Below are 9,377 nucleotides of genomic sequence, written 5' to 3' on the forward strand. Positions count from 1 at the left end.
ATGAAGGGAGCGATCAGGCAGACCATAGCCAAAAACTAACATTCTATAGAATCTCAGGTTTAGAAATGTCGGTTATCTGACATCAAGTTTAATGAAATAATGAATTATTTCTTTTGGCCAAATTTGTGTCTTGAGAATGACCACGTTAGGGGAAAATTATCGTGTTTTCACTCAAACGTCACACGAACAATCAAGTAATAGTGGTGTCCTGTCCACATGTTTTGCTTGTAGAAGTGATGAAACGGAAAGCATGCAACCATTCTACTACGAACTAAACTACATTCTACAATGAAACGTATGGTGCGAGGATAAAAGCTTGCAACGAACTGACAATCTAAACACCCCAGTTACAAATGTACAATACTGGATGCAGGAAAGGGCCAGGGAGAAACAGTGGGAAAAAAAACGCACTGAAACCAAGGAACAGTCGACACAATGTGTATCGTGCAGTCAGGACTTTTACGTGACTGAGATTCAAAAGGTTAACGATTCAAAAGGTTAACGATTCGTCAAAAGTAGTGGAGATGAAAAACACGATGAGATGATAGTCAAAAGGGATATGATAGTAAAGAGGAAATAATTTTGGGGAAGGGAGACAAGATATGTATGTATCCGCAATAGATGTCTATCTGCGTATTGTTTGAAAGCATGGGATAAAAAGCTGTTGTCAGGTTTGTGATGCTACTGTTTCACATGAAAAGGTTAAAAGGTCCCGTAGCCTTTCACGGTCATCGGGGCAGTGAATTCATATCCACTGTGTCCAGCGCTCGGTGCAGGAAGGTGGGGTCCAATCCTGCCCTTCCGCCGTTTTGTCCTTCATGAACCGAAGTCAGGTATCCTTTTACACCAGGGTGGAGTGAGGAAATCCACAGTAAAGTGCCTTTCCCCAAGGACACAACACTATTTCGAAATGGATCCTCGAACCATGATAATAGGTGAATACTGGATTAAAGTCCAACGCCTAACCGATTCCGCCCCAATTTTCGTATCGAGTCCGTTAAAATCCCACCCACTTTTCCTCCACCTCCCCGGCAGCTGACAATGAAGTGTACAAAGTTGGCTCTGTGCAACTGATTGCCAGTCAAGTTACCACCTCGGAGAAAGAGGGGACAGCCCAAAACAAGTAGCCGGAGAGAGACCTCAGACGTGTCGACAGACGATAGGGCGACACCAACAAACGTGGCTGAGGACCGTGGACTAGGGAGCGCCCGGACTGCCTCACGTGCTCAACGGCACACTGGAGCACTTGAGTTACCACCAACTTTGCTTTGAATGCGAAACAAAATCCTATTTCTTTATCAAGCTCAAACTAGGCACATTTCTTACTACACTGATAAGATTTAAGGCTTTTCCAGACTGGATGCATTGAGAGGACACAATATAAAGAGCGCTCAGGACAATGGATAAACGCCAAGTATCCTCCTCAGTCCGATTCGCCTTGAACTGGTTCTTAGAATGCGTCTTCGACAGTTATCAGATTTGTGTTCATCGACAGCGTATCACATCTCTGAGAATGTCAACGTTTTGTCACTTTGCGATTCGATGCCTGGCGTCGTCCTTCCCCCATAATACTTTAAGAAACTGTGCGTGTTTGTACCATTGAAAACATCCGTGCTGTATATGCACAGCAGAGTGTGAAGATCTTATCAGGGTTACGACTTCTCGAAATTGTAGTTTCGTATCAATTAAGTGAAAATGTCAAATCAACATACCATGGACTCTTCAAAAATGAAGATACCGATAAATGTAAAATCATACTGAAGCTAAACCCTTCCCTTTCTCCCTTGACTGTGTGAAAAGACACTGGAGTGCAGGAGAAGTGTTCACCAGATTCCTAGGAATAACGCACATACAAACAAGAAAGGCAAGGCCTTCAAGATTCACTTGTGATACACTTTTAAAAAAAAATCCAAGTTTTTAGGTATTGAGTATAATGCATTTACTGTTATATTTATATTTTTTGTATTCTCTAAACTTGGCACTTTGATCTGATATTCGACCCAACAAAGGATCTGTCATTATTATCATTTTTTGTTCAAACAGGAACTTCTTTTGCTAAGCATGGAAGTTTTATTTATTGCAAACGTTTTGGTTTAGATAGCAGAACAAGGGAAATTACTCTGCTGGGGAACTTACTTTGCTTTAAACTGATCTTTCTCATCTTAAATATTACATTTTGAAATTATACTCAATACATAAAAAGCTTGGATTTTTTTTTAAAAAGTGCATCACAAGTGAGTCTTGAAGGCCTTGCCTCTCATGTTTCAAAATATAATGTTTAAGATGAGAAAGATCAGTTTAAAGCAAATTAACTCCACTAGCATTACAGAGTAATTTCCCCTTTTTACTATCTGCAGCAAAACGTTTGCAAAATAAATAAAAATTCCATGCTCAGCAAAAGAAGTTCCTGTTTGAACAAAAAATGATAATAATGACTGCTCTAGCTGTTGGGTCAGAATATCAGATCAAAGTGCCAAGTTTAGAGAATACAAAAAATATAAATATAACAGTAAATGCAGTTTGCATATAATTAGGCTTCATTCTTTATTTTTTTGTGCCAATCCCAGAAGCGCAATATTGTTTTAAACAAGATGACTGGAAAGAACTGGATTTTTCCTATTTTTATGCCAAATTTGGTGTCAACTGACAAAGTAATTGCAGAGAAAATGTCAATGTTAAAGTTTACCACGGACACACAGACACACACACACACACACACAGACAACCGAACACCGGGTTAAAACATAGACTCACTTTGTTTACACAAGTGAGTCAAAAAGCAAAACAACTGGCTGGTGGTGCATCGAGGAAAAGGGTAATCAGTGAATCAACTGTGAAATGACTGCGCCTGATGCTTTTCAAACGACCTCATTCAATGGTAATGTGTTTGACACTGTTAATTTCATCTCCAGGCAAGGTCTACGAGCCTGACATCAATCCTTAGCCAGCTACCTCTCACATGGCTTAGCCAAGTACGGAAAATGGAGCACGGACTCAGTCCAAAGATTTTTGCTCCCCCCACCTCCTCCCCAGCCCCCAAAGCAGATATGATGGAGCGCATATGGTTCACTCCCAACGCTTTGACACCACCTAGAAACTGAAACGAAACCGAAGACCTTATCAATCAAAAGCAACGTGAGACCAGGTTTCCATCTTAATTCTGTCCACCCCACTGCAGGGACATGTTAGTTAGAAAAGACACAGTATTTACTGCCATTGTTGCAGACGTGAAAGATGATAACATTACTGAGGACGGAGCTCGCCGGAGACAGACTGTGACAGACAGGATCACGTGAGCAGAGCAGGATTCTCACAGCGGGGAAAGACGACAGACGAAGATATACACATGGCTACAGATTCCATCTCCATCCCTTTTTCCGAAGCGAGACAAAAACACTTTGCAGTTTCAGGTTCATGGATGGGTCAAAGCGTGAGGACTGCACCATTTAAATACGCTACACTACATCTGTTCAAATAACATGCTACACTACGTCTGTTAAAAAACAACAACAAAAAACAATCTATAGGCTAGGTATGGGTAATTGCGAACAGCGTGTAATTGCGAACGATTCGTATACCGCCCTACTTCGAAGTCTTCTTAACGGTTGCTTCGACCTTTTTCTAATACCTTAATGAATATCCATTTCCAGTAACCAGTCAAACATCAGCTATTTTTGGCTATTTCCGCGCTCTTTCTTCTCTTCGCGCACCACTGCCAACCAAGGTTACAAACCAGCTCTCAAAATCCTAAAACCAAGGGAAACAAGTTGCAGGACTTGAACTTTGACACAGTTTGAAATAGTTGATTTGATCGGATATGTTGAATGTGCGTTACCAGTGCTGGGAGAATTTAAGAAAGCATATCAGTGACAGATCAGAATATCAGTTTTGACAGGAATCTGCAAAACAGTGTCGTTTGCAGTTGGACCACAGGATATTTTGACGTGAGTCTATTTGCGAACGATGCTGCACAGTTACTAAGCACTCTCAAAAGGTGTTTGTGTGCGGTGTGGGGTGTGTGTGTTTAACGTTGAAAAGAATGAGCAGACGAACTTTTCCAGGAGCAACCAGTTGAAGAAAGACTTCAAAAACAAAAGAACTACGTTTGACTATTGTGCGACATGTTATCTTGAATGTTCACACGTTGAGGTGGTTGCTTCGACTGGATCGTTCGCAATCAGGCATTCCTACCCTACAAGAAACTGGCGTTGCAGGATCGGACTCTTCCACCATCATGGACACTGTTCAAGATCTATGGTGTTCACACCAACAGGCACAAAACTATCATGTCTCAAGGCACACATCTAGTAAACTTCTTCACAGTTCTTTAATCTCTTTTCATACAGCAATCCGGGCTGTCTTTTGTTTATCAGATGATAAGTGTGTGCGTATGAGGGTTTAAAAAAGTTAAAAGTTAAAGGTCCCAAGGCTCAGGTTTCATGTCGGTCATCGGTCATTGACATACGCAATTTTGAAATGACATCGAAGTGGCAGTCAGCCAGTCACTTGACTCACTAATTTTTCGTAAAAACGTTCATGCTAAAGTTTAAAACAATCTTTTTATTCATTTATTTATCTTTTATATATAGTCTTCTCTTATTCTACTTCACAACAACTGCAATTGCCGTTTCAAAAAAAAAAATCGTTACTGTTGTTGCTCTGCAGTTCCACATCGAGGAGACGAACATTGTGGGGGAAAAAAAGTTAAACCCTGTTCCTAGCTGGGAAAGAAAATGAGGTACGCTTACACAAAGACATTTTCGCTTGCGTATTGCGACGGAATGCAGTGCCAGTTTAGCTTTTTAAGAACTTTTCCGCCAGTCTCCTCGATCGACGATGGCTTCGATACATGCAGAACATTTCGCCGCAATAAATCATCATCCGCACCGTGGAGTATGCCGCCGAAAGGAGCTGTCTGATGTCAAGAAAGATAGAATGAAAGTTCAGAACAGTTGCAATCTCTTCAATTCTGAATCGGATGACTTCTTCGGCGTTTGTGGGCAACTTACGTTTTACTTCGTTGATGTTATGCAAGAGTGTGGCACATTCGAGTAAAATAGAACTGGAATGTAAACTTCATACATCCTGATTTACTGACAGACTATGTAATAGGTTTTCTTGGAAGCATCAAGCTGTCTACAAAGATTAATGAAAAGAGTTTCTTCAAATAAGTACATAACATAACATGACATAAATATATAACTGTAAGCAGTTGTGTAAAACCTTCACAATGGACTGTGACATGAACAACAACTTCGTCCGTGTTTACATGATTGATAAAGATCAGTCAAGAATTGTACATAATTTTGCAAAGGACGATAAAACCACTGCAAAACGATCTAAACCCAATCCGACTGGGTCACAGTAAACGTGTTGGTAAATACGCACCAGTCTGCATCTCGCTCGGTCTTACAAACTAATCTTGTCACTCAGTACTCCCTCCTCTTTCTGAAGTCCAGTTGAAAAAGCAGCATCAGAGCCGGGCTACTCCTTTCAGATCTGATCCCACGATCTTTGTCAATCTGACCCTTCAGATGCGAGACTTCCTATTACTTTTATGACAGCTGCTGGCTTTTGCGTGGATTGAAACATGCATGGGAGATTTAGTCGTTTTACATTGTTTTCAATATTTCAAACTTGATTTGAATTTTTCGTGGACTGAGCGAGACGAAGATGAAAGAGGAATTTGTCCTTCTGATATTGTTTTTGAAACCTTTAAACATTGTGCTCTCTTTTACTGATTTTAAGAAGAGATGGATAATCGGCCCTTGAATGGCCTTCTTGTGGTCAGCTGTTCTTTAAGAAACATGATTTGATTTGATGCTTCTGGCTGCCTTCTTCTTCCTCGTTCGCCTCCCATTAGATGAGCAGCCCGGTGTCCTCGATGAAGGCTGCCGTCCGTTGCAGCTCCTCCAGGGTGCCGTACAGTTTGGCTTCCACTGCTGTTGGTGTTGGCCAGTACTTCCTCCTGGATGCTGCATGCGTCCTACAGTCTTGAAGGATGAATAATGTTGTGTGTCCTTGGAAAATGCACCTTTTTCCTCAATCCATCCAGATGTGAATGGGGTAACTGACTTCGGTCGGGGAAGGGTAGGCCTGTAAGTGGAGGAAGGAGATGATTGTGAAGGAGAGGATTAAGCTCAGCTGTCCAGTGCCGCGCCCTAAACACAGTGACTGAATTCACTGCCCCGAGGGCCGTAAATGGCTTTGGGACCTTTAATTTTTTTTAAAAACTCTGAACATGCAGTAATGGGCCATATTCTAGTGACCAGCGTCAGTGTGCCTGTGGCTAAAAGTGTACCTGCGGGTAATCTGTCTGAGGCAAGGCAAACTGCCCGAGGGTAAGCAATATCCGGTATTCAGGAGCACAAGAGCCTACCCGCGGGTCTACAAACCTGAAGGCAAATTCGCTCTTAATACCTGCCAAGGGTGGCTGCCCATGAAGCAGAAGTAAATATAGCGGATCCTTTTGTAGCATTGATTTTGTTGAGGGAAAACAGGCGTGCTTTGCGGATAGCGCGAGGTCTGCTAACTCTCTCGACAATGCTCTGAACTGTTGTGGAGTGAGAAGAAGGGAATCACAAAGATTGGATGGGTTAGCTGCCTGAGCGCACCGCACGTGTCTTGAATACGAAGTTGACGTAACCTTCAAGGTAAACTGTTCCCGCGGGTCCCTACCATGTCAAGGATAACTTGCCTCAAGGCAAAATGAAGTCTGTCTTGAATACGGCCCCAGGTACAGACGAACAACTAAATTTGGTGAAAGGTTTTAATCAACTTGAGTGGCTTGCCTCCTTGTGACGTATGGCAAACAGTCTTCGTTCACAATGCTGACCACGTTCAACTGCGTCCTTTCCCCTGTCACCTCTCTACCCCTCCCACATATTACGTCACTTCCTTCCAGTATATACCGTCCTTTTTTCTTTTCACTGTTTAGAAAAACAAACAAACCCTATTTGTGCAGCACTGTGGCTCACAGGAAGAGAAAGACGCATGTATTCATCAATGACGTAAACCAATTCTTACGAAATGTTCTTTCTCCCCCCTACTCCCCCCGCCCGCCCTCTCTCTGTCGGTCAAATGCATATTGGTAGTGGGAAAAAAAAAATCATAAAACACTGCTTCGGCCAGACGAGAAGTGATCTACCCGAAGTTGTCTGAAGTTCCTTCTTCCCTGATTGATGATGATTTCACTTTCAAATGATAGTTTACACACACACACACACACTTCGGCGTGTTTCCTTAACACATGCTGTGTACATGCTGCTCCAAAGACACTGGTTCATCGTCTCATCCCTAGTGGTTTGAGCCCTACTGAGTGTGAAAGGCGAAATTCAAACCCTGAACGTTGGTGGGCGCTATGACCGAACACTGGGCCACCGATCCGAGCACTGCCTATGACCATGCACGATTGTGAATGAAAGTGAGTCGCAGTATACTTTACAGTCCACTTCGGGGTCATTGTTTTTGCAGCATTTAAAGAATTGTGAACATTACCGTGTCCTGTAAATGACTTCGTTATCATCCAGGTCACAACTGATCCATTTGAACGTACGACATGCCAGGATACAGATATCACATACCCAAACAGAATTACTCTCTCTCTCTCTCTCTCTCTCTCTCTCTCTCACCACTTCATGTTAGTATCATGCAGTCACACGACCTACCTTCTCATCTATATGCTATGGCATTCCTTCCAAGCCGGTGTCAGATCTGACAAAGAGAAACATCATCTTTTTTAACGAAGTTTTCACACTTCACACTGAATCAGGTTCCTGTCAATCGGAATTTCCTGTCCACGACAATCACAAAAACCATCGCAAAGGCGGTAGTAAAGCACCTAACATGACTAAATAAAACTCCCACTGTGGGACGTTTCAGCCTAAAGTGGCTTCAATTCTACTTGAAAAAGAGACCATGCTGAGAACGAGCGAAGCGTGAGAGATGTGAAACAAAGCAAAACCGACAGTAGTAGCAGTGAAGATGGTGTTATCGTTCCGGTGGTTATTAAAGCTTTCACACGTGATGGTGCTGTAGTTTTAATGGTTAATCAAGGTCTTCACACGCGATTATGCTGTAGTTTTAATGGTTAAACAAAGTCTTCACACGTGATTATGCTGTAGTTTTAATGGTTAAACAAAGTCTTCACACGTGATGGTGCTGTAGTTCTAATGGTTAAACAGTCTTCACACGTGATGGTGCTGTAGTTATCGAATGGTTAGACAAAGCCTTCAAACGTGATCCTCACACACTGTGATTTTTTGCCTTCTCAACCAGTGGCACAGCAGTCGTGAGATATATATCACACATCATCAGACAGGTGAAAGCAGCAGTGACACGTCATTCCAGGTGTTAGTCCACGTCAAACAAGGTGGGGAAAACAAACAAACAAATATACCAAAAAAATGAAATAAAAGTAAAACAACGAAGGTGCTTCTCTGGAACTACAATCGAAGAACAACAAAAAAGGCACAACATTAACCGACTGAAACAGAACAAAAAATAAAATCATACCCCCCCCCCCCCCAAAAAAAAGTATGAAATCAAAAGCAAAACGAAGAAAACTGAAGGAAAATAAAAGTAAACAACCGAACTGAGAACCAAAACCTGAGGTTGCCTGATTAGCGTCTTCTTATTTTGCTAGGATGTAAAACAAAAACAAATACAAAACAAGTCTGTCACTAACTTACGAAAACTCTTTTACTCGAAAAACGTTTTACTCTTTTCCCCTAAACAGCAACCATTAGTACATTAGTACCACTCTTCTCTGGGACACAAACAACTAGACAGATTCACTTTACAAAACATCACTTTACATGAACGAGATAAAAGAATCAAGGGGAAGGAGTTCCCTTTGCACAAGCAATTTTGTGATACACGTCATCTGCTCCCTTTTGGACCAGCAATTATGTGATACACAGCATCTGCTCAGTCTTGTTTCACATCTTTAAAGGCCTCCTTTGGTGAAAAGCATGGTCTTTCCATCGTCAAAATGCAAATAAAACACACACGTCTGTCAAACAGAGAGAGGGACAGGTAAGATTCCAAAACAAAGAAAAAAACCCTACACCAACGAAAGGAACTGAAAGAGGGCAACATACTCACAAGGACTGTTTTCTACGGCAGTTTTAGGAAAAGCACACTAAGCTGCCTTTATACAGTACTAGTTACAAGCTTTGGCAACATGGCTTTTGGTATATAGATAGATATATATATATATGGACAGCGTTCTATCTAGCACGGGGAAGTCATAACGGCAGTTGAAAAAAAAAAAGAAAAGAAAAAAAAAGAGGTACGCGCGCGTGCAGGTCACACCAGCCAGTGCACGTGCCCTGATCGCACACAAGCGCCTCCTGGTGTCTACAACGTCCACTCAC

The sequence above is a fragment of the Babylonia areolata genome, chromosome 3 (genome assembly GCF_041734735.1).
Source record: "Babylonia areolata isolate BAREFJ2019XMU chromosome 3, ASM4173473v1, whole genome shotgun sequence".
Lineage (NCBI taxonomy): Eukaryota > Metazoa > Mollusca > Gastropoda > Neogastropoda > Buccinidae > Babylonia > Babylonia areolata.